At 37.8% G+C, this 25003-nt stretch overlaps 1 pseudogene; it reads right to left on the bottom strand.

Annotated features, from left to right (window-relative positions):
* Positions 1 to 1993: 1993 nt before the first annotated feature.
* LOC125389330 (protein Hook homolog 1 pseudogene) lies at positions 1994 to 4171 on the bottom strand (annotated as a pseudogene).
* Between the last annotated feature and the right edge of the window lie 20832 nt (positions 4172 to 25003).

Genomic DNA, 25003 nt, shown 5'->3' on the forward strand with positions numbered 1-25003 from the left:
CACAATTTTTAGAAAATTTTAAATAGCATGCTAAAGTATTTTCAAAATCTTATTTCACTAAAAGACAAGGGCAAGCAGACACCATAAGAACATACAAAAATGCAAACCAACAGTTTAAATGCACAAAGCATCAAAATCTAAGAGGTAGTCAACAGAAGGAACCCTGATAATAAAAAATTATCCCGGCAGATGCTGCTAAAGACCACAAATCACCGTGAAATTTTTGTATTTTTAAGTTTTTAAAAAATTACTGGGCAAGATTTTAAAGGCAATTATCTACACAAGTTAACACTTCAAATAGAGCAATACTCATATTTATGAAGGACTAAGAATAAAACAGAGACCACAGCTCTATAGCCCATCAGCTCAATCTGACTTACACCCATTTTGTTTACATCTCCTCTTTGATGGCACGAGGGGAGGGAGATGTGAGGAGCTGATCCAACAAGGAGGGAGCAGCCTGCAAGCACAACCCCTCACAAAATGCCTGCAGACGTTCACAGTATACACAGTGCTGCGACATTAGTGTTTGCTGCACTCCTGCCACCATCTGATTCCTCTCTCTAGATATGAAACGGGTGCAGCACTTCTTACTTCTGTAGTCTACAGATCAAAGAATTTTTCCAAGTTACCAAGAAAAAAAATCAAGGTTTACTGTGACACACTGCATACCAGAACTGTCAACAATGATGGAAGCGAAGCTTGCCTACGAAGTGTTGGAAATTATCTGAAGCAAGCATGAACCACTTGTGGCTACATCAGGCAATACTGATTTAACAACTAATATTCCAAAGTGTGACTTTAAAAAGTGACCCCAAACTAGAGAGAAACCTTTCTGAAAAGACCAATACCAGGCAGAAATGACCTGAATGCCACGAATCCAGCTCCAGACCCTTCCCAGAGGTAAGCAGAGACTGAACTGGTCCTAAGCTGTTACATCATTGTTTCTTTTCTATGAGGCAAAATTATACATGATCCACCCATTCTTAGAAAGCAAAAGCCACAACTTCATGCTCAAAGGCACGTGGAGATTCAACATGTATTCTAGTTTGCTTTCCAACAGAAAGGTCCCTCTTACAACACAGCTTACTTCCAACTTTAAAGTTCCCACTTTAAAGTTCCCGTCAAGCCCTGCAGCCTTCATCCACAGCAGTGCATGTGCAAACTGAGATACATCTCGGAGAAACTGCGAATGTCTAGTCAGTCACTCCGACAGGACAAAGTCACTCCAACGGTAAAGTCTTCGAAGTGTTAGAGCTTCCACAGCTTGACAAAGTCTCCTCTTGAGGGCAGAAATGGCAAGTAGAGGAACGCTCTGTACACGCAGGTCAAAGAATTTACCTTGCACAGTTCTGCTCTACATGCCTTACTGGAGACTGCTTCCCACAAGGCAAATCTGAATGTATTACTAAATTACAAATTAACTGACTTGCTGTTACAACTAAAAGCATAAAGCTGGAATATATAGTTGCTTTCCCATACATGATGCCATCTCAAGACAAATATTTGCTTTATCACACTTCCAAGTACTCAAAAGTGCTGCCCAGAGACAGCTGATTCTGTATTTTGTAGCTATAGTAAACTTAAATATTAATTTGATATATATTGACTTAAAAATAGTTGATACCAATATTGGGAATGTAGATCAGTTGGTAGGTCACTTGACTTACAGGGGAGGTTTTGATCCCCAGCACTGTATAAACCGCTCTGGTGGTATACACCTGTTAATTCCTAGCACTATATAAAACGCTATGTTGGTATACACCTATTAATCCCCAGCATGCAGGAAGTGAGGGAAGGACTGATCAATGTTCCAATTCATCTCTGAATATGTTGTAAATTCAATGCTAGTTTGGAGTATAGGAGACCCTATCTCAAACAAAATCCAAACAAAACTAGCGGTTACCAACCTTTTTAACCTTTGTTTTTTTGTCTGGTAGTTTCTTGGGGTACAAAACATTTTGTGGCACTTTTTTTCACGTTTCTTTGCAGACTAGTCAGATGCTGTGGCTGGGATTTTAACAGACATTTTCCTCCGGGTGCTGGTGATGTGCCGCTGCTGTGCTAAGGACCCAGCAGGAGCGCCCACATGGGTGTCTTTGCAAGCACCAGTGCCACTCACAAGCCGAGATTCCATGCCCAGTTTCTGAAACGCTCTTGTTATACCAGGTAGAAACAATGAGTTTTTCCTCATAGTCACGGAATTTGGCTACTTTACATTCACTCTCTAGTATCTCAATTCTTTCCTTCTCTGCCAGCTGCTTTCTAAGTAACATTATTTCTGCTGATGCTGGATTTAATTTGGGATCTAAAGTTTTTATTACATTTCTGACTTTCTGTAAGTACATTTTGTATCTCTCCTCCATTGCTTTCATGTCTCCATCTTTCTTCTGAAGAGCAGCTTCAAGTTCACTCATCTTTTGGGCATTCTGACTTATATCTGGCTGAAGGTCTTCATTGAGCTCCTGTTTCTTCTGTAATTCTTCATGGACTTCTGTTAGCTTTTCCATATGAGCTTCCAACTTCCGCTTTAGTTTGCTGGAACTTTCGCCTTCAGTTGTGGAGCCCTGTTCTTGTAATGACTTCTGGAGGTCCTCAATTTGCTGCTGCAATTCTCCAATGCGCTCTTTGCTCAATCTTTGCTCAGTTTCCAGCTCGTTCATCTTGCGGTGCTTCTGCTCCAGCTGCTCCTGCAGCTGCTCAGTGCGTTCATTCTCCGTCCCTTCCTGCCGCAGGTGAAGAAGCATTTTGTTCTCATGCTGCAGCCGAAAGAACACCTCTCTATATTCCACTGTCATGATCTCGGCAGCAAGGTTCTCATAACTTTTTGTAGCAGACATATCAGCTTGGTTTAGGTGATCTTGCTGTGCTTGTGGGCACCGTAGCTCCTCATTCGTCTCTTTCAGAGTGTCACGCTGTTCTATCAGTCTCTCTTTTTCCTTGAGTAAAGCTTCATGCTTTTCTTCAAGCCGCTTCATCTCAAATGCTAGTGTATCTGCCCTTTTAGACTCCAGGGACAACTTAGTGTGAAGGTCCTGAACCTGGCGCTTATAGGTCTCTAGCTGTGCGCGCTCTACATTGGCCTTTTTGAGCTCCTCTTCCAAGCTCATGGTGTTGTGCATATACATTATATTTGTCTCCTGTAAAGATTTCACCTGCTTGCGGAGGTCATTTAGATCCTGTAGCTTCTGACGATACACCTCCACTGTTGACTCCAGTTTATTTGCTTTGTCTGAGGTAGCCCTAAGAACATCTGTCTCATATTTCAGAGCTCTGGTTTCCTCAGCAAGGCTTGTCAGCTCATCATTCCTGTGCTGAAATTCAATCAGCTGCTTTTCAAGTTCCTCACAGTAAACACGGTAATCATCTTTTGCAGCTTCAAGCCTGTAGGTTTCTTCTTGTAATTGTTCTAGTTGTAACTGTGCATGAAAATACTTTCTCGCAACCCTTGTATTTGGATCATCAAAAGAGCCATCCTACTGGTCAAACTTTTCGTTCATCATCTCATTCTCAGAGACCAGTGAGTTCTTCTCATCCTGAAGTGCAGTCACCTGCATATCCAGTTCCTGGCACCTTTGCTTTAGCTCTTCCTTTTCTGCTACGGCTTCCTGAAGCTCTTCTAGAGCCCTTTTAGGCTGTTGCTCTAATTCTCCAACGGCGTCCCTTGCAGGAGAGCTCACTGTTTCTTTACTCATTAACTCCTGAATTGCAGTCATGACCACATGCTGAACAGATTCTTCCAGGGTCATTATATTTTTAATAAGCTCTTGCTTCCTTTCACAGTTGACTGCACAGCCTAGAATAAGCTGAAGCAACCTCCCAAGCTCGACAGGGTCTGAACTCTCAGTTATTTGGTTTAAATCGGGAATAAGTTCTTCAGAAATCTGCTGCCCCAAAAACTCGTGATAATAACTTGTAATTCCATGGAGGACCTTCTTTAAGTTACTAACCGTTTTTCTCCAGTTGTCTCCAACATCATCTTTAATTCGGCTTAACCAAGATTCGTTGAACCAGACTACGTCAATTTGATGAAGAACTTGCGCCATGATCACCCCATTAGTCAGCTGTTTGACATCCTGACAGGGCGAGGCAGTCTTGAATGTCTGCAGCCAGATGATGAGGCTGTCACACAGTGGCAGCTCCGGCTGTGGCATGGCTGCGGGTCCTCCATGGTCCTAGAACCTCGACACCGTGCTCAGGCGCCTCCCAGCTGGGGCCCGCGTCAACGACCTGGGTACCCGCCACCGAAGCTAGACGGCCAGGCATGGCGCCCGTGCCGCTCACGCGCGCGAAGCCTCACACTGCCCAGAATGAAATATTCTTAATTTGAAGTTTTTACTCAGAAAATGTAGTAAAAGCATCTTACTTAGTGGTAAATTATTCGAAGCTTCCTTTCTGTGACTGGCCACAAAGCGGGATGCCTGCCACCACCATTTCTATTCACTGCTGGACTTCTTATTTGTAGTCCTCACCAGCTCAATAAAGAAAGATTTACGGCACTAGGATAAACTATGTTTGATAGCATGATTTTGTGGAAAATTAAAAATATCTCCATACCATAACCCTTTATTTAGTAATTGAGTTTAGAAAAAAAAACAGCACAGAGTACCAACATATGTCCATATCCATCAACAGCGAACCATCATCAGAATGTATTTTGAACTGCATGTATAAATATGCAGGGTATAGCTAAAGCAATCTTAGAAGGAAAGCATAGCAACTAAAAGGTTATGTTAAAAACGGAAGATATATCTCTAATCTTCCAGGAAGAAAAACTGGAAAAGTGTGAGAAAATTAACTTAAGCATAAAAATAAAGAAGACAAAAAAAATAATAGAGATCACTAACATTGAAAAGAGAAAAATAGGATTAAAAAGACAAAAGCTGATAAACACCAAAGATGACATGAGCCATGTTTATATGGAGGCGAGCTCACTTTTTATTCTATGGAAGAATGGACTATCTCCCTTCCAAGAAGTGTATTCTAGGGTTAATACTGAGGTAAACCAATTGCTTTGTTTTAGGGGAATTTCACTCACTATATTGTGTCTAGATCTAAAATCTGAACCCAAGTTAAAAGCTTATGACAAGTATTTCCAGGGCAAGATATGAGCCAGAGGAGACTTTTGAGAAGCTAGCTAAGCAGAACTAAATTCTGTTGGAGGGTGTTCGTCTAAATTAGTAACATAAGTGAAAGTCCTAGCTTGGTTTATTTTGCTATTATAGAATGCTGACCAGAGTCAACTTGGGCAGAAAAGTGTTCCAGTTCCCTCTGAGTTCTATGTTCAGAACAGCTAAAAGATTGCTGGCTGAGATGATCCAGCCTGACAGAATACTCCAGTCAGGACTTGATCATAATCCCAGATTTGTTTTTGGTTCCTATAAGATTATCAGCACCCCCAATCAGCACGAAGTAGCCTAGAAAACTACAACCACTTCCCCCCCCCCACCAAAAATGGATTTTGGATATTTGTCTTTATTTAGAGTGTTGGTTATGGTCAGGAAAAATGCTAAGTAAAAGATATTAGATTCAGAGTTTTGAAAATAAAAATGGGAAATGCTGTGGAATAACGCTCTTGTACTCTGCAAAGATTTATAGCTCATATTAGTTTAATAAATATTGACTGTCAAGTAGCCAGGCAGGAAGTATAGGAAGGGCCATCAGACTAAGAGAATTCTGGGAACAGGAAAAGAGGAAGTCAATCACCAGCCAGATGCAGAGGAAGAAAGATGAGAATGTCTCACTGAGAAAAGGTACCAAGCCATATTGCTAAAAATAGATTAAGAATTATGGGTTAATTTAAGATGTAAGAACTAATTAATAATAAGCTTGAGCTAATAGGTCAAATAGTTTATAATTAATATAAACATCTGTGTGCTTTTGGGGTACTGAATGGCTGTGGGACCAGGCAGGATGGACACTTCCCTCCACAAGAATGGGTTTGTTATATTTATAGTCTATAATCTGAGGAAGCTAGGGCAGGAATACAGCAGGGCAGGAATCTGGAGGCAGGAACTAAAACAGACCACTGAGAAGCAGAGGAACACTGCTTACTGACTTGCTTGCTTCCAATGACTCACCTTGAACGATGTCTCCAGTGGTGGTACTGCTGCCAGTGGCCTAGGCCCTCCCATACCAATCATTAATTAAGAAATTGCCTCAAAGATTTGCCTAAAGGACAATCAGATAGGGATATCTTTTTCAGTTGGGGTTCCACTATCCAGTTGATCTAACAAAGCACTTTCATTTAATGCTATCATACTTCCCTGTTTTGCTTTGTGTTGTCTGTTTTCTTACCCATTCATATGAAAATCTTCATTGTGTACAACATCATGGATTTTTTTCTTTTTTTGGCATAAATTTACAAGTGCATGTCTTAAATTTAATTATTATTTTTGCATACTGTATAAAATGATAGTTTAATTTTACTTTCCCATATGTCAAGTATTTAATCTTTTCAGCATTATTTTTGATGGACTTCTCCTATTTTTTGACCTTGGTATTTTTGTCAAAAAGTGATTAGCCATATATAAATGGGTTCATTAATGAGTTTTTGTCCTCACATTGATCATGTGTTTATTTTCTTAAAAATATTACCATGATGTTTTAGCTACTGTGAATTTACAGAATATATTCTGCAAGTATAAAGTGTGATACCTCCAGCAATTTATTTTTGATTATTCAGGTTTTCTTGTGATTTCAATTAAATTTTAAGATTTTTTTCTATTTCTGTAAAAATGTTGTTGATTGAAGTGGTACAGAGATTTTCATTGATATAATTTTATAACTATTATATTATATATTAACTACATAATAATATGAATATATTGTATAATTATAATTGTATAATTGTAAACCTATTACGAGATATATTTGTTTATTGGTGATATCTTCAATGTTTTTTCAGTGCTTTGTGCTTTCTGGTTTACAAATATTTCATTATGTTGAATGATTTACTTCTTCATATTTTATTATATTCTCATAAGTGAAATTATTCCGTTAATTTCTTTTTAAGAAAGCTTTTCATTAGTCTACTGACATATTACTGAATATAGTATGCTGTTTATAACCTGAAACTTTACTATATTTGTTAGTATTTTTAAAAAATATTTATTTAAGTCAGTCATGGTAGCAAATGTCTTTACTACCAGCACTTGGGAGACAGACGCAGGTGGATCTCTGTGAGTTCTTGAAGAGCCAGGACTATATAGTAGATAGATCCAGTCTAAAACACCAAACAAAATCTTTATTTACTTATGTGTTTGTGTGCGTGTGTGTACCTGTGTGAATGTATGTAGGCACACATGAGCAATGGCATGCCTGTAGAGGTCAGAAGACAGCTTGAGGGAATTGATTCTCTCCTTCCACCATGTGTGTTCCAGGAATCAAACTCAAGTTGTCAGGATTTGTGTAAGAACATTTATGCACTGATTCATCTCTCCCACTGTTTTGCTGGTGTCTTTAAGTTATTCTTTTCATAAGATAATTTTAGCACCAAACAAACATACAAATTCATTTTTATTTTTCTTGTTTGAACTCCTTTTGGTATTCCTCTCTTGCCTGCATGACTCTGGTAGACTTTTAGTACTAAATAAACGAGAAATGATGAATGGACATTTTTTTTAATTCTCCTCATTTTAGAGAGAAACATTTAAAAATTTTAAGTACTGGAAACTATATCAGTTATTTCTTCCATTATATTTTTTTTGGGTTGAAATACATTTCACCTATACTGAGTTTATTTTGTGTTTTTAACTATTAAATGATGTTGAATTTGATAAAAATATTTTGACTTCTTTTGAGATTATTTTCTGGCTGGGTGGTGGCGGCACACAACTTTAATCCCAGTATTTGGAAGGCAGAGTCTGGCAGATCTCTGTGGGTTTGATGCCACTGGTCTACAGAGAAAGTTTCAGGACAGTCAGAACTGTTTCACGGAGAAACCCTGTCTCAAAAAAGAAAAGAAAAACAGATTATGTTCTGTGTGGCTATTCTGTTAAGATCCTACCTGCTACATTTATTGCTTTGTTGAATTATATTTGTATATATCTGACAGATTCCACTGGATCACAGAGAATGATTTTAATGTAACTGTTTAGATTTTTTCTTATATTTAGCATTTATTCATCTGTGGACATCAGATATTTTGCCTATAAAATGTTTTCCTAACATATTCTTGTGTACATTTAACATCAGGATAAAGTTGACTTAATGAAATAAATTTAATGTTTATATTGACATTTTATGGATTTTTTTGAGGTTGAATAGAAAGTTGTCAATATTATTTTAATTTCTTTAATTTTTCTTCATTTTAAAGAATTCCATAAATGTATATAATGAAATAAGATCATACTTACCCCCAATTCCTCCATCCAACTTCTCCTTTGTGCCTCCCATCATATTCCCCTCCCAGCCTCACATTTTGTTTCTAAATAACCCACTAAGTCTAGTTAGTACTGTCCATATGTACAAGGTCATGAGGCCATTCATTGGAACATTGGAAAGTGGCCACGCTCTATAAAAATGGTTCTCCCTCCCAAAGAATATCCCCATTCTTATTTCTAAATAATATTTTAACTTTCAGCATCCCTCCCATTTATGTTATTTCACATATTTTCTAATACCCCTTTTCAATCCTGGGTTGTAAGATAATAGGCCTCCGTGGGTTCTCATACTCTCTTCCTTTGTGTTAGTCTTCCATTCCGCTGCTTCTCTTCATTCTCTGGTGCTTTACCCCCATTTAAACCTACTGCTCTCAGTATTTCAACTCTACCTACGTTTTATACGTAATATTACTTTCTCTTCCTTAACGTGTTTCCCCGATAGGTCACTTTCTAGTTTTCTGCTTTGTAGTTGTGTTTCGAGTTAAACACACAAAAGACTTGAAACTAGGGTATACATTTAGTTTTTGTCTTCTTAGGATAATTGAGTTTCCTCATTGGGTACACTTTTTCCTGTTGAGTATTATTCCATTGTGTATATGCACCATATTTTTCTTAGACATTCATCTGTTAGACATCTATGTTGGTTCCATTTTCTATCTGTTGTGAGTAGAGCAGCTATGAATGTGGATGTGCAAGTGTCTCTGTACTAGGATCTAAAGTCTGTTGGATATGTGCCCTGTACAAACATTATTAATATACTTTGGTGATATTCACCTCTTTAAATACCATCTGTTATTTCCACTCCTTATCCCGCTGGTCATATTTCATTCCTAAATTATCTTTCTAATGCATTCATTTAATTTTTAAAAATCTAAAATCTGCATATTAGAGAAAACATGACATTTTACTTTACTACTATAAACATCCTGAGTTGCTATAACGGGTGTTCATGTCTGTGATGGTAACAACTGATGGTGATTTTCTATTTTCTATTTCTGTCACTGGAAAAGTAATAGCCGAAAGTATCCTTCTTGATGATGAGGTTCATTTGTGAGTACCATCATGATAGCTATACTGTCTTATGATGAGTGATACCTATATTTTGATCATGAAGCCAGACTCTGGGGCATAGATTATCATGAAATGACTAAATATATGTAGTTTGGTGGCAGAAACATTGTTTCTATAATTCAGTTTCCTCTGTTGCTTTCCTTGGTAACTTTTTGCCAAGAAAAAGAAGCCAGGAGTATGATTCAGGACAAAAGTCTTGCTTCTCTGAGAATCTGGACACCCATCTACTTACGTTGTTTCGTAGTCCATGGTCCATTTCTCAATAGGGAACATGGAACTAAGCACTGGTGGACAATCATTCGGTTAACAAAACAACTCCAGGGACCATTTCATGGGAGAGTAGTTTACTGTGTAAATGGTTGCTGTTTCTGAGTTATGCATGCTTATGGAGTAACAGTAGCACAAGTGTCTGGAGTGAACCCTCAGGTAGAGAACCCAGGGTTGTCCTGCTTTTAATGCTGAGGAGTGCATTTTTCAGTCATGAACCTATACTTTTAAATACAAACATATTATAGAATAACATAGTTTCTACCTTTGAGGAGTAAACCTATTTGTTTTACATTACTGCAGATGTTTGAGGTTCACAAACTGACAGACCTTTGAGAGATCAAAGTTCAGGCACATTCTGAACCACTAAGGCTTTTTGGGCCAAAGTCAGTCAAGCTTCCAATATAGATGTTATATTTAATTCATTTAATAGTCTCCAAAAGTTTAACAGGTCTTTCATTGTTCAAGATCCAAGTCCAAAGTTTTCTGAGGTTCAATGTAATTCTTTTTTTTTTGTAATTCTTAACTGTCAGTTCCTTCACAATAAAAAAAATCAATGTTACATACTTCCTGTAGATAATGATAAAAAAATAATTGTTTTCATTTTATCAAGATAACAAGGATAAATGATACCAAAGCAATACCGGGCTTAGTAACTCTAACACCAAACCCTGTAGCTCCATGTCCAGCCTCTGTAACTTGTACTGGCATCATGAGGTCTCAAATGGGTTTGAGCACCACATTTCTTCAGCTATACCACTTTCCTGCAGCTTTCCTCAGTGAATATTCCTTGTTTCTGTCATTCTATAGTGCAAATTCGGTTTTGCCTAATAGCCTCACAAATGGCCTCATTTCTTAGAAATCCGACCCTAGACACAGTCAGGGCTAAGAAGATTTCTTGAACTAAGGTACAAGCCTACATTGCTCTGTAACTCTTGCATTTTCCATTTTTGTAAACTAGGAACCATGTAGACAATATTGCCAAGTTCTGGAGCCATCTCAATACATAGTCTGGCCCCCGTCTAATATTGTTGTAGTGACCTCTGTGTGCCTTGGCTTGTGAACCTGTGAACTTATTTCCCTAAGCCATTGACTTTTTAGTCAGAAACCCAGTCAGTGTAATGTTAGGTTCAGGCTCTCTCCTTTCAATTGAATTTGTATTTCCACAAGATAGAGCCATGGAAGAGTAGAATCTTACCCTCAAGACACCTTTTGTATTGTTCTAGTAAGGGAGAGTTTTTATTTTTGATTGCAGACTCTCTTTTACAGTCATAAAAGTTTTATTTGCACTGTCTGTATCTGAACCTTAAACTTACACTAATTTGCTTTCCAACAGTATATTCCATTTTTCTGCCCTATCTCACTGAAGATCAGTAAGATCTATCTTACTGAATAGAGCAGTAACAGTGCTACACCCTACTACGTTCCTTTGATTTTTCTCTGCTAAAGATATTGATCCCATCACTTTTGAATTCATGCTTATTCAAGCTATATTTATATCGTATTTTATCCAGTTAGAGTAGAATGGAAGTAGAAATCAATATTAACAGAAAAGAGGAAATATGCAAACATGAAAGTCGAAGAATGTGATTTTGAATGATTTGGAACTGATAGAAATTGGCAAGTGAGGATTTAAAAACTCCTACTAGAAAAAAATGAGCACACACAGTATATCAGAACTTGTATAATAACTTGAATTAAAATAAGATAGCTGTAAAACAGTTCATAAGTTTAGATTTCCAGCATTAAAAATCAGAAATTCAGAAAGATAATATGATGCATTTCAAGTTCTTAGAAAAACAAAAATAAGAAAATCTCAAAATTAGGAAAAATGTTAAATATATGTAGTGATATTTTTGTGCTTTCACAAATAAAGCTTGCCAGAAGATCAGAGTGCTGAGCTAGCCACACTAGTTAGTTATAGAGACCAGGCAGTGGTGACACATACCTTTAATCCCAGCACTCGGAGACAGAGGCAGAACAATTTCTGTGAGTTCATGATCAACCTGGGCTACACGAAATTGAATCAATCTAAAAGAGAAACAAAACCAGGTGGTGGTGGCTCACACCTTTAATTCCAGCACTAGGGAGATGGAGACGGAAAGTGATATGGCTGGTGGAGACAGGAGTTAAAGGTTCAGTCTGAGGTTTTGTAGAGATGACATTCAGTCTGAGGATTCCTAGAGGTGAAGAGGATGTTAAAACAAATACCCTGAAATTCTTAGGATTATTAAACAATATTCTAGAAGAAATGAATGCTGAAAAGATTTTGTGTGTGTGTGTGTGTGTGTGTGTGTGTGTGTATACAGTTGTTTGTGCTTCGTCATCCACGGAGGTAAAAAGAGAGCATTGGATCTCTCAGAGCTGCAATTTTCGGAGCTTCCAGGGTGCCCAGCTTACTGTGTGGGTGCTGGGATGCAGCCTGCAGTCATCATGACTGTACCTCAAGGGCTCTAAACTGCTAAAACTATTGCTCCAGCCCCAGTGAACATGTATACTCCAAAACTTGCTTCAAAAAGGAAAACTTATATTTTAAGTTATATTTTATTTCACTCATGTAAATATTGATGTATATTTATTTTCATAATTTCAAATATTCTTTAAGATAAATCAAAGTTACATTGTTATTTAGATTTAAGGGTTCAAGGATTTGGAAATTATTAGAAATTCAACTTAATTTGATTTTTTGTTACTTCTCAATAATTTTTCATTAATTTTAAAATTTTATACACGCTTTGTGTCTTTTTCCTGTTATTTTCCTGATAACAATAGCTCTAAATTATATGTGGTGCTTGCTCTTACTAATCTTTAATCCGTATCCATGATTTTATCACTTTAGATGTGAGACAATCATTTTGGTAATAGTGTATGTAATATATTTAGAATAATTTAGATTTAAAAATTTGTCTCTTGCTTTTAAAATTTTGAGTATTTCCCCTTCACCATAAAATATACATAAAAACTTACCATTTAAACCATTTTAAGGGTCTAACTCAATGTCAATAATGCATTTAAAGCTTCCCTATCCATCTCTAGCATAATTTTATCATCCCAGAACAAAATTTTATGCTCATTAATTAATAATTTTTCAATCTACAATGGATAATAGCATCCTGTTTTTTATTATTCTATATTATGAACTTCATATAACGTAAATACTACAATATAAATCTTTTTATGTCTGAATTACTCCCTACTTATTTTTTTTGAGGTTATCTTGAATCCTGCCACATTACTGAAGGTGTTTATGAGCTGTAGGAGTTTCCTGGTAGAGTTTTTGGGGTCGCTTATATACACTATCATATTATCTACAAATACTGAAAGTTTGCTTGTTGAATTTTGGCTTGCTGATTATTGCCTTTATTATGGTTAGGTAAGTTCCTTGTATCCCTAATCTCTCCAAGATTTTATCATGAAGGGACGTTGGATTCTGTCAAAGGTTTTTCAGCATCTAAGAAGATGATCATGTGTTTTTTTTTTCTTTGAGTTTGCTTATATGGTTGATTTCCTTGATAGATTTTTGTATGTTGAACCATCCCTGCATCTCTGGGATGACGCTGACTTGATATGGTGGATGATGGTTCTGATGTATTCTTGGATTCGATTTGTTAGTATTTTATTTAGTATTTTTGCATCAATGTTCATGAGTGAAATTGGTCTGGAATTCTCTTTCTTAGTAATGTCTTTATGTGGTTTTGGTATCAAGGTAATTGAAACATCATTATAAGAGTAGTAGAATTGTGAAATGCTATGGGAGACTGATCTTGTGCACTGTAAAGATTTGTCATTCGTATTGGTTTAATAAAATGCCAGTAGCCAGGAAGGAATTATTGGTGGGGCAACCTATATTATACTAGAGATGATAGGGAAGTTTTGAATACTAGGAGAATTCTGGGGAGAAGAAAGGCAGAGACACAGTCACCAGCCAGACGCAGAGGAAGCAAAATGAAAATGCCTCATTGAGAAAAGGTAGCAAGTCATGTGGCTAAACATAAATAAGAATTATTGGTTAATTTAAGTTGTAAGAGCAAGTTAATAATAAACCTGAGCTAATAGAACAAACAATTTATAATTAATATAAATCTCTGTGTTTCTTTGAGACTGAACAACTGTGGAACCAGGTGGGATAGAAACATCAGCCTACAATTCTGTGCTGAAACCACCCAGCCCTTGGCTTTTATTGGTTGGGAGATTTTTGATGGTCACTTCTATTTCCTTAGGAGTTATGGGTCTATTTAAATTGCTTATCTGGTATTGATTTAATTTTGGTATGTGGTACCTATCAAGAAAACTGCCCATTTCCATTTGATTTTCCAGTTTTGTGGAGTACAGGTTTTTGAAATATGACCTGATGATTCTTTGGATATTCCCAGTGTCTGTTTTTAATATCCCCCTTTTCATTTCTGATTTTGTTAATTTGGATATTCTCTATCTTTTGATTAGTTTGAATAAAGATTTGTCTATCTTGTTGATTTTCTCAAAGAACCAACTGTTTGTCTCATTCATTGATTCTTTGTATTGTTTTCTTTGTTTATAGTTTATTGATTTCAACCCTCAATTTGATCATTCCCTGTCATCTAGTCCTCCTGGGTGAGTTTGCTTCTTGTTGTAGAGCTTTCAGGTGTGCTGTTAAGTTGCTAGATTTCTTCATGTTCTTTATGTAGGCACTTAGTGCTATAAGCATTCCTTTTAGCATTTCTTTCATACTGTCTTATAAGTTTGGTTATGTTGTGCATTCATTTTCATTGGATTCTAGAAAGTCTTTCTTTCTTTATGTTTTCCTTGACCCATTGTTGATTCAGTTGAGCATTTTTCTTTCTTTTTTCCCCAGCAGATTATTTTTTATTACTTTATAAATAATACCAATCAAAATTTTTACTTCCTTTCCTCCTCCCACTTCCCTTCCACTCCCCTTGCCCCTCCAGAACTAAGGGAGGGCAGGGTACCCTGCCCTGTGAGAAGTCCAAGGCCCTCCCCTCTCCATCTAGGCTTAGGAAGGTGTGCATCCAAATAGAATAGAACCCCCAAAAGCCAGTACATGCAGTAGAGAAAAATCCCAGTGCCATTATCATTGGCTTCTCAGTCTGCCCCAATTGTCAGCCACATTCAGAGGGTCCAGTTTGATCCCATGCTCGTTCAGTCCAAGTCCAGCTGGATTTGGTGAGCTCACATTAGCTCAGACACACTGTCTCAGTGGGTGGACCAACCCCTTGTGGTCCTGACTTCCTTGGTCATATTCTCCCTCCTTCTGCTCTTCAACTGGACCTTGGGAGCTCAGTCCAGTTTGTGCATTTTTCAATATCCAGAAGTTTGTGGGCTTTCTGTGATTAGTTGTTGTTGAATTCTAAATTTAAGCCTTGGTGATCTGATACGATATAGGGGGTGATTTCAATTTTTTATATCTGTTGAGATTTGCTTTTTTAGGGAGTATGTGGCTTATTTTAAAGAAGATTCCCTGAGGATCTGAGAAGAAGGTATATTATTTTATGTTTGAGTGGAATGTTCTGTAGATGTCTATTAAGCCCAATTGAGTTATAACATCTGTTAGTTCTATTATTTCTCTGTCAAGTTTTTGTCTGGCAGACCTGTCCAGTGGCGAGAGTGGGGTGTTGAAGTCTCCCACTCCTAGTGTGTGGGGTTTGATTGACCTGAGATTCTGTCTTCCATCTCGTGTATTCTGTTGGTTACACTTGCCTCTGTAGTTCCTGGTCGCTTACCCAGATTTTCCATTTCCAGTATTTCCTTCATTTGTACTTTCATTGTTGCTTCTTGTTTAGTTTTCAAATCTTGGACAGTTTCTTTCATATGTGTAGAAGGAACGGCGGGCTGCGTCCCCACCCGCCACCTGGCTAGCTTTACCCAAAATAATTACTTGAAAACTGTATTCATTTAAACGCTGCCTGGCCAATTAGTTATAACCTCTTATTGGCTAGCTCTTACATATTGATTCAACCCATTTCTATTAATGCGTGTTGCCACTTGACTGTGGCTTACCGGGACGAGTCTAACCAGGGTCCATCTTGGGGAGGAGAGCTATGGCGTCTGACTGCCTCTGCTTTCTTTCTCCCACAATCCTGTTCTATCTACTCCACCCACCTAAGGGCTGGCCTATCAAAAAGGCCAATGCAGTTTCTTTATTAACCAATGAAAGTAACACATAGACAGTTAACCCTCCTCCATCACATATGTTTGGTTGTTTTCTTTTGCTGGCTTTCTTTAAGGGATTTGTGGAGATGGGGATAGGGATGTGCCCCAGGAGGAGGTACTTAGGCCTAGAGAGCAGGGCTGTTGAGTTGGGAACCCAGACACTCCCCTCCTCCAAGGATAGGTGGGGGTCATGGCTTAGGTGCTGTGGGGAATGGTTTGGTATATTAGGAGGATGTTTCCAGGTCTCTAGGGCTTTGCTGGGTGGAGGTGGCCCATAGGATGTGCCACTAGGGGATAGGGCCTAGAGAGCAGGCCCATATAGCTGGGAAGCCAGACATTCACCTTTTCCAGGTACAGCAGGGGCCTGAATTACTTTCTTTAGCATGTCCAACCCTATTGTAGTGTTCATTTGAAATTATTATTTATTTATTCATTTTTAAATTAATTAATTAGTTTTGTTGTTTTTCGAGATGGGTTTCTCAGTGTAGACCTGGCTGGTTCTGGAATTCTCTTTGTAAACAAGGTTGGCCTCAAATTCATAGAGATCCACCTACCTCTTTCTCCTGAGTGTGATGAGATGAAAGGCAACTGACTCCACCCCTAGTTAGAAATATTATGTTGTTGCAGAGAAATATTTTATTGGATGAATACACCATTTTCTACATTATATATGTAGAAATATATATATATTTTAGTATAGTACAATATATACTCATTTATGGACAATAAAATTATTTTTAATCTCAGTGAATGTACCTGTTAGATTTTAATTTATACAAATATGATAGCAATGACACTGAGAAGTGGAATTAATTACTATTCTTCCTTGTGACTGAAATATGCAACAGAAACAATATAGAAAAAGGATTTATTTTGGCTTATGCTTTCAGAATGTTCAGCTTGTTATGGCAGGAAGAGAATGACAGAAGAGTAGTTCAATTCAAGGTTGGAGATACAGAGAAATGGGATGTACATGCCATCTGCTAATTTTGATCTTTTCCTACTTTTTACTTTCTAGAACCTCCAGTCAGTAAGATGATGGTGTCTCCCACATTCAGGGTGTATCTTTTCATCTTAATTGGTCTTTTGTGCAAGTGCTCTCAAAGACACAAGCAGAGGTAAGCCTCACCAAATTCTTAGTAATTGTAAATTGTAATGTCAGTTAAGTTGACAATGAAGACTATCACAGAGTCTAACACCGCTGGCATTGCTTTTTTCTTCCTCTTTATGTTTCCTGAGAAAGGTAGAAAATTATTCACTAAAGGACATATTGGAATCAGAAGGTTGTTGTCACAAGTAGAAGGAAGAAAGAAGGAATGTCTAACCAAAAATTGTTTTTAGGAGAAAGGGAGTATTCAGTATATAGTTATCGATTAGCTATTTGGGTAAATTCGGGAATTCTTGCAAATATAATGATGGAATCTTTTAATAGTGCATCTGGGCATGTGGTGATTTATGTCAGGGAATATGTTGCTTGGTTTTGTGGACGTAATTTGTGGAATTTATTCATGAAAGGTTGTTTGTTTTTGGAATACATATGTCCTGTTCAAACTATGTATTGACTAGCCCAATAAGAAGAATTAATCTCTGTGGATAGCAATATATTAGTGCCCAAACCTTCATTCAAATAATAAAAGCATGACTAATTAATTCAGCTTTGCTATTTTGAATAATAATGTTTTGAATATTAATAGTCAGTTTTTATTTTGTCCTCCTCTATTGGTGTGCATAGGTAAAGAAAGACTTATTTGAAACTGCTGGTAATTCTTTTGGGTATTCTACAATTTTAACAGACAGTTTCTTATGTAGCAAGACTGACATTAGACTTCCCAGGGATGATCTTTAGCTAACTTCCCTGCCCTGTTTCTTCCTGCTAAGTGCTCAGATTATTATTATTATTATTATTATTATTATTAGTAGTAGTAGTAGTAGTAGTAGTAGTAGTAGTAGTAGTAGTAGTTGGACCGTTCTACATATTTCCTAGAAATATACAGTGCTTCAAATTTTTTCCACATCATCATTAATACTATTTTCTACTTTTTCTAGAAAAGCTTCTACTTTAATTTATTTTTCCCCAACAAAATATCAGAGGTACTCTAAAGGGGAGAAGCTTAATATGTCACAGTACTGGAGATTTGAGGACCTGTCTGTGAGCATGGGTTTAGGATAAATCTAGTAGCAACCTCATGGCAGACATCAAGAGCATGTAGGAGAAGGAGAAATCACATCATCAGGAAGGAGACACTTGACTGATGATGCAAAGGTTGAAATTTAGTTGAGCTAGCTAGAAAAATGCCCAGAATATTAGAAAGAAAACATTTGGGAATTTTGATTAAGACTCAGAAAAGGAAAGTATTAGAGAAGTGTAACTGGAGGTTTCTCATCCTGGCTGGTCCTGCAGCTGCTTTTAAAATAACTATTCAGAGGCTTAATATTAATTATATACTATGTGGCCTATTAGTTAAGGCTTATGTAACCTAATTCCTACAACCTAAATTAACCAGTTACTATTCTTTTATATTTTACTGTGAGACTCATGGCTTGATGTATCACATTTTGCTTTTCCTGTGGCTGGTTGAGTCTCTCAGACTCCACTTTCTTTTCTTCTGCTGGCCAAAGCAGTTTCTTTATTAACCAATGATAATAAAACATATTCATAGCATACAGAGGGGAATCCCACATCACACTTCTATACTCAGTTATTTTTATTCTTTTATTTTTGGCTGCTTATTTCTTTTGGGGGGATGCTAAAACTTAGCCAGTATATTTTCTTCATTGTTATCTTAGAAGTATTTAATTTGTTTTTGATATTGTACACTAAAAAGAATGGTAAATATAAAGAAAGCAACCATCATGAAATTACCCATTCATAACACATCTTTATTAATAGAGAGAGATTTATGGCCATGACTGATATGATGAGATGTTAAAATGGGAGAACATAAACAGGGATGGTTTATTGTGCTGGAGACAGCATGGCAGGTATTTAAAGGGAAAGCCACAGTCTCTTAAAACCAGGAAAGAAATTTTCTCACTCTTCATCAAAGAAGTTTCTTTAAGAAGCAGTTGAAAACCATTGTAAAAAGCCACAAATGGTCAAAATGCAGCGAACAATAGACCATGGGGTGCCTAGCCCCAGTTTTCAAATCTATACCACAACATCTACACCTAAAGCTCAGGGAACATTGACGAAGAGGGGCAGAAAGATTGTAAGAGCCAGTAGATCATGCCTTTTATATACTACATCTGGGAAGCTATACCCAGGAATACAATATGGTTGTATTGTATTCTCTACAATATGGTTGCCTAAACAACACCTTAGTTTAACTTAGAAATGTTAGCTTCTGCACTTTTCTGTGGATACCCAGGCCTAATCCAGGAGCGCGCTTTCCTGAACCAGGGCCACGAGAATGGATGACTGTCCTAAGGGTTTAAGTAGACAAAGACACAAGAGACCTGCTTGCTTGCCAGAGAGTAAAAAAGCCGCTGTTTATTAAACTCAGGTCGGGTATATATACCAGGAGGCAAGAGGGTTCAAAAGGGCATGGCCCCCTCCCATCAGGAGCAGTAGAATAGATTGATACATTCCCAGAGTCTCAGGCAGGATCAGCTATGGGGGAGGCAGGCGTGGGAGGCATGTAGGGCCCGCAGCTGCAACCTTGTTTACAGGTGAAATTACCATAACAAAAACAGCCTTGTTCTTTCTAAGCTACCCTCAAGCCAGTGCTAGTGCAGAAACTCCAGGGGCCAGAGGTCAAACAGCCCTTAGAAATGCCAAGGAAGAAAAGGGAAAAAGACCTGGGTACCTACAGCCATGACTGATATGATGAGATGTTAAAATGGGAGAACATAAACAGGGATGGTTTATTGTGCTGGGGACAGCATGGCAGGTATTTAAAGGGAAAGCCACAGTCTCTTAAAACCAGGAAAGAAATTTTCTCACTCTTCATCAAAGAAGTTTCTTTAGGAAGCAGTTGAAAACCATTGTAAAAAGCCACAAATGGTCAAAATGCAGCGAACAATAGACCATGGGGTGCCTAGCCCCAGTTTTCAAATCTATACCACAACATCTACACCTAAAGCTCAAGGAACATTGACGAAGAGGGGCAGAAAGATTGTAAGAGCCAGTAGATCATGCCTTTTATATACTACATCTGGGAAGCTATACCCAGGAATACAATATGGTTGTATTGTATTCTCTACAATATGGTTGCCTAAACAACACCTTATCAATGACAATACAGCTTGACAATGTAGATGGGAGAAATCTCTCTGGGTATTACTCTATATGAAGAGTTTTAGGCATTAAATGACTGCTGAGAGAAAGAGAATACATCTTCTTCAGGGATGATCTACCTCCCCTAATTGGTTATCTCATACCAAGTGGTCAACCCTAGTGATATAATTCAAGCAACACTAAATGGATTCAGTAAGCTGTATTTATGTATTTATTATAACATACTTTTATATAATAATAATAACTGAAGAAAAGAGGCTATGAATTTGAGAGAGGAAGTAGGAAATATGGGGAAGAATTGGAGGGTGGAGACCAAGGAGGGAAAATTTGTGAAGTTAGTACTCACATATGAAATTACCAAAAAGTAAATAAAACCTTAAAAAGAGATATTAAAATAAAAGAGTAGGAGATATAGCTGTCATCGACAAATTAACAGGGAGCTTGAAAGAGAAAGAAAGAGAACTTTCAGAGAAGTCCCCTGAATAAAGGAAATACTCTGACTTTTATTAGCTTGGAGGTTAATGGGATTTTCCATACCATATGATTAGGTTGGCATATCCTATATTTCAAGTATCAGGTATTGGGTAGAATCATAAGCTTATATTGCCTTTAGAGGAAGCAGCACAACACCTCTTTTAAACTCTTTTCAAAAGAGAGAACTGTAGGGGTTATGGCCTGATTTCTCTAGGATGCTAGAACCAGTCTCTTAGATTCACCAGCCTCTTAAAGAGGCAGGCTTGTGATGTAACATTAGAGTTAGATACTGACGACTGGAAGAATTAATACGTTTTTCATTATATAATGGAGATGAACCTGGGAGGGACAAGTATCAAACTGTAATAGGTCTGTTGTCTTGCCCTTCAAAAATACAAAACAACAACAACAACAATGATACCAGGAATTGAATCTTTAAACTGTGCTTTATTCAGAAAGCAAGCAATCTGAGGAGACAGATCTATTTTCCTTCTCATCCTTAAACAGTAGATTATATAGGGAGGAGAAGTATAGGGAGGCAGTCATTTCAAAGTGTAGTCCTGCCTCTCTGGTTAGATGATCAGTCTTTTTTTTATTTTCTGAATATATTTTCTTTTTTTATTTACTTATTTATTTATTTATAAAAATTTCCACATACAACCCTCCTCCCCATACCCTCCCATTCCCCCCCAACTCCCTCTCCAGTCAGGGTTTCCTGCTCTGTGGGAAGTTCAAGTTCCTCCTCCCTCCCTCCAGGTCTAGGAAGGTGAGCATCCAAACAGACTAGGATCCCAAAAAGCCAGTTCATGCAGACAAAACAAGACCCAGTGCCATTGTCAATGGCTTCTCAGTCAGCCCCCATGTCAGCCAAATTCAGAGAATCCGATTTGATCACATGCTCGTTCAGTCTCAGTCCAGCCAGCCTTGCTGAGCCCTCATTCGATCAGTTCCCTTGTATCAGTGGGTGAACACATCCCTGGCGGTTCTGACTTCCCTTTTCATGTTCTCCCTCCTTCTGCTCCTCATTTGGACCTTGGGGGCTAAGTCCAGTGCTCCAATGTGGGTCTTCCTCTCTATCTCCATCCATCGTCGGATGAAGGTTCCCTCTGATCCTGCCTTCCTTGCTCACGTTCTCCCTCCTGCTTCTCATTTGGACCTAGGGAGTCAAGTCCAGTGTTCCAATATGTGTCTCTGTCTCTATCTCCATCCATCACCAGATGAAGGTTCTATGATGATATGCAAAATATTCATCAGTATGGTTATGGGCCAAGGCTAGTTCAGGCATCCTCTCCTCTGCTGTCCAGGAAACAATCTGGGGACCTCTCCTTGGGCCTGGTAACCCCTCCAGAATCAAGTCTCTTGCAAACCCTAAAATGTCTCCCTTAGTTGAGATATATACTTCCCTGCACCCATATCCATCCTTCCTCCCTCCCTCCCTCCCATCCCATTCCCCCAAGCCATCCCCAATCCTCCCCTCTCCCTTTTCACTAACCATCTCCCCTTACTTCCACCCCCCACCCCCCCACCCCCCGTGCACCCATGTTTACCTGGCAATCTTGTCTACTTCCAATATCCAGGAGGATAACTATATGATTTTCTTCAGTTTCACCTTCTTATTTAGCTTCTCTAGGATCACGAATTATAGGCTCAAAGACCTTTAACTATGACTAGAATCCACTTATGAGTGAGTACATACCATATTCCTCTTTTTGGGTCTGGGTTACCTCACTCAGTAAAGTGTTTTCTATTTCCATCCATTTGCATGCAAAATTCAAGATGTCATTGTTTTTTACCGCTGAGTAAAACTCTAATGTGTATATGTTCCACACCTTCTTTAACCATTCTTCTATTGAGGGGCACCTAGGTTGTTTCTATGTTCTGGCTATTACAAATAGTGCAGCTATGAACATAGTTGAACAAATGCTTTTGTAGTATGATAGGGCATCTCTTGGGTATATTCCCAAGAGTGGAATTGCTGGGTCCTGAGGGAGGTTGACTCCCAGTTTCCTGAGAAACCGCCACACTGATTTCCACAGTGGATGCACAAGTTTGTATTCCCACCAACAATGGATGACTATTCCCCTCACTCCATATCCTCTCCAGCATAGGCTATCATTGGTGTTTTTGAGTTTAGCTATTCTGACAGGTGTAAGATGGTATCTCAAAGTTGTTTTGATTTGCATTTCCCTGATTGCCAAGGAGGTTGAGCATGACCTTAAGTGTCTTTTGGCCATTCGAAGTTCATCTGTTGTGAATTCTCTGTTCAGTTCAATACCCCATTTTTTAAATTGGGTTAAATAAAGTTTTAGTGTCTAGTTTCTTGAGTTCTTTGTATATTTTGGAGATCAGGCCTTTGTCTGTTGAGGGATTGGTGAAGATCTTCTTCCAGTCCGAAGGTAGTCTTTTTGTCTTATTGACAGTATCCTTTGCTTTATAGAAGCTTCTCAGTTTCAGGAGGTCCCATTTATTCATTGATTTTCTTATTGTCTGTGTTACTGGGGTTCTACTTAGGAAGTGGTCTCCTGTGCCTATATCTTGTAGACTACATCCCACTTTCTTTTCTATCAGGTTCAAAGTGATCAGATTAATGTTGATGTCTTTAATCCATTTGGACTTGAGTTTTGTGCATGGTGATAGACATGGATCTACTTTCATTCTTCTATAGGTTGACATCCAGTTTTACCATCACCATTTGTTAAAGATGCTTTCTTTCTTCCATTGTATACCTTTAGCTCCCTTGTCGAAAATCAGGTGTTCATAGGTTTGTGGATTAATGTCCGGGTCTTCTATTCAATTCCATAGGTCGATTTCTCTGTTCTTATGCCAATACCAAGCTGTTTTCAATACTGCAGCTCTATAATAGAGTTTGAAGTCAGGGATGGTAATACCTCCAGAAATTCCTTTATTGTATAAGATTGCTTTGGCTATCCTGGGTTTTTTGTTTTGCCACATAAACTTGATTATTTTTCTCTCAAGATCTGTGAAGAAGTTTGATGGGATTTTGATGGGGATTGCATTGAATCTATAGATTGCTTTTTGTAGAATTGCCATTTTTACTATGTTGATTCTTCCAATCCAAGAGCAGGGAAGGTCTTTCCATTTTCTAGTATCCTCCTCAATTTCTTTCTTCAAAGACTTAAAGTTCTTGTCAAATAGGTCTTTCACTTCCTTGGTTAGAGTTACCCCAAGATATTTTATATTATTTGTGGCTATTGTCAAAGGTGATGTTTCTCTAATTTCCCTCTCTGCTTCTTCATCTTTTGTGTATAGGAGGGTAACCGATTTTTTGGAGTTGATCTTGTATCCTGCCACATTACTAAAGGTATTTATCAGCTGTAGGAGTTCTTTGGTAGAGTTTTTGGGGTCGCTTATGTACACTATCATATCGTCTGCAAATAACGAAAGTTTAACTTCATCCTTTCCAATTCTAATCCCTTTGATCCCCTTATGTTGTCTTATTGCTATTGCTAGAACTTCAAGCACTATATTGAAGAGGTATAGAGAGAGTGAACAGCCTTGTCGTGTTCCTGATTTTAGTGGAATGGCTTTGAGTTTCTCTCCATTCAATTTGATGTTAGCTGTCGGCTTGCTGTATATTGCTTTTATTATATTTAGGTGTGATCCTTGTATCCCCAATCTCTCCAACACCTTTATCATAAATGGGTTTGAATTTTGTCAAATGCTTTTTCAGCATCCAATGAAATGATCATATGGTTTTTTTTCTTTCAGTTTATTTACATGATGGATTACATTGATAGATTTGTGTATGTTGAACCTGCCCTGCATCTCTGGGATGAAGCCCACTTGATCATAATGGATAATTTTTCTGATGTGTTCTTGGCTTCAGTTTGCCAGTATTTTATTGGGACTTTTTGCGTCGATGTTCATGAGTGAGACTGGCCCGTAATTCTCTTTCTTGGTTGTGTCTTTGTGTGGTTTTGGTATCAGGGTTACTGTTGATTCATAAAAAGAGTTTGGCAATGACTGTTCTGTTTCTATATTGTGAAATACATTAAGGAGTGTAGGTATTAGCTCTTCCTGGAAGTTCTGGTAGAATTCTGCATTGAAACCATCTGGTCCTGGGCTTTTTTTTTAAGGGAGATTTTTGATAACAGCTTCTAATTCTTCATGACTGACAGGTCTATTTAGATTGTTCACCTGTTCTTGGTTCAACTTTGGTATATGGTACTTATTTATAAAAAAGTCTATTTCTTTTACATTTTCCAATTTTTGTGGCATACAGGCTTTAGTAGTAAGATCTAATGATTGTCTGAATTTCCTCTTTGTCTGTGGTTATGCCCCCCTTTTCATTTATCATCTTATTTATTTGCATGTTCTCTCTCTGCCGTTTGATTAGTTTAGATAGGGGTTTATCAATCTTGTTGATTTTCTCCAAGAACTAGCTTTTTGTTTCATTGATTCT

The sequence above is a fragment of the Myodes glareolus genome, chromosome X (genome assembly GCF_982192425.1).
Source record: "Myodes glareolus chromosome X, mMyoGla1.1, whole genome shotgun sequence".
Lineage (NCBI taxonomy): Eukaryota > Metazoa > Chordata > Mammalia > Rodentia > Cricetidae > Myodes > Myodes glareolus.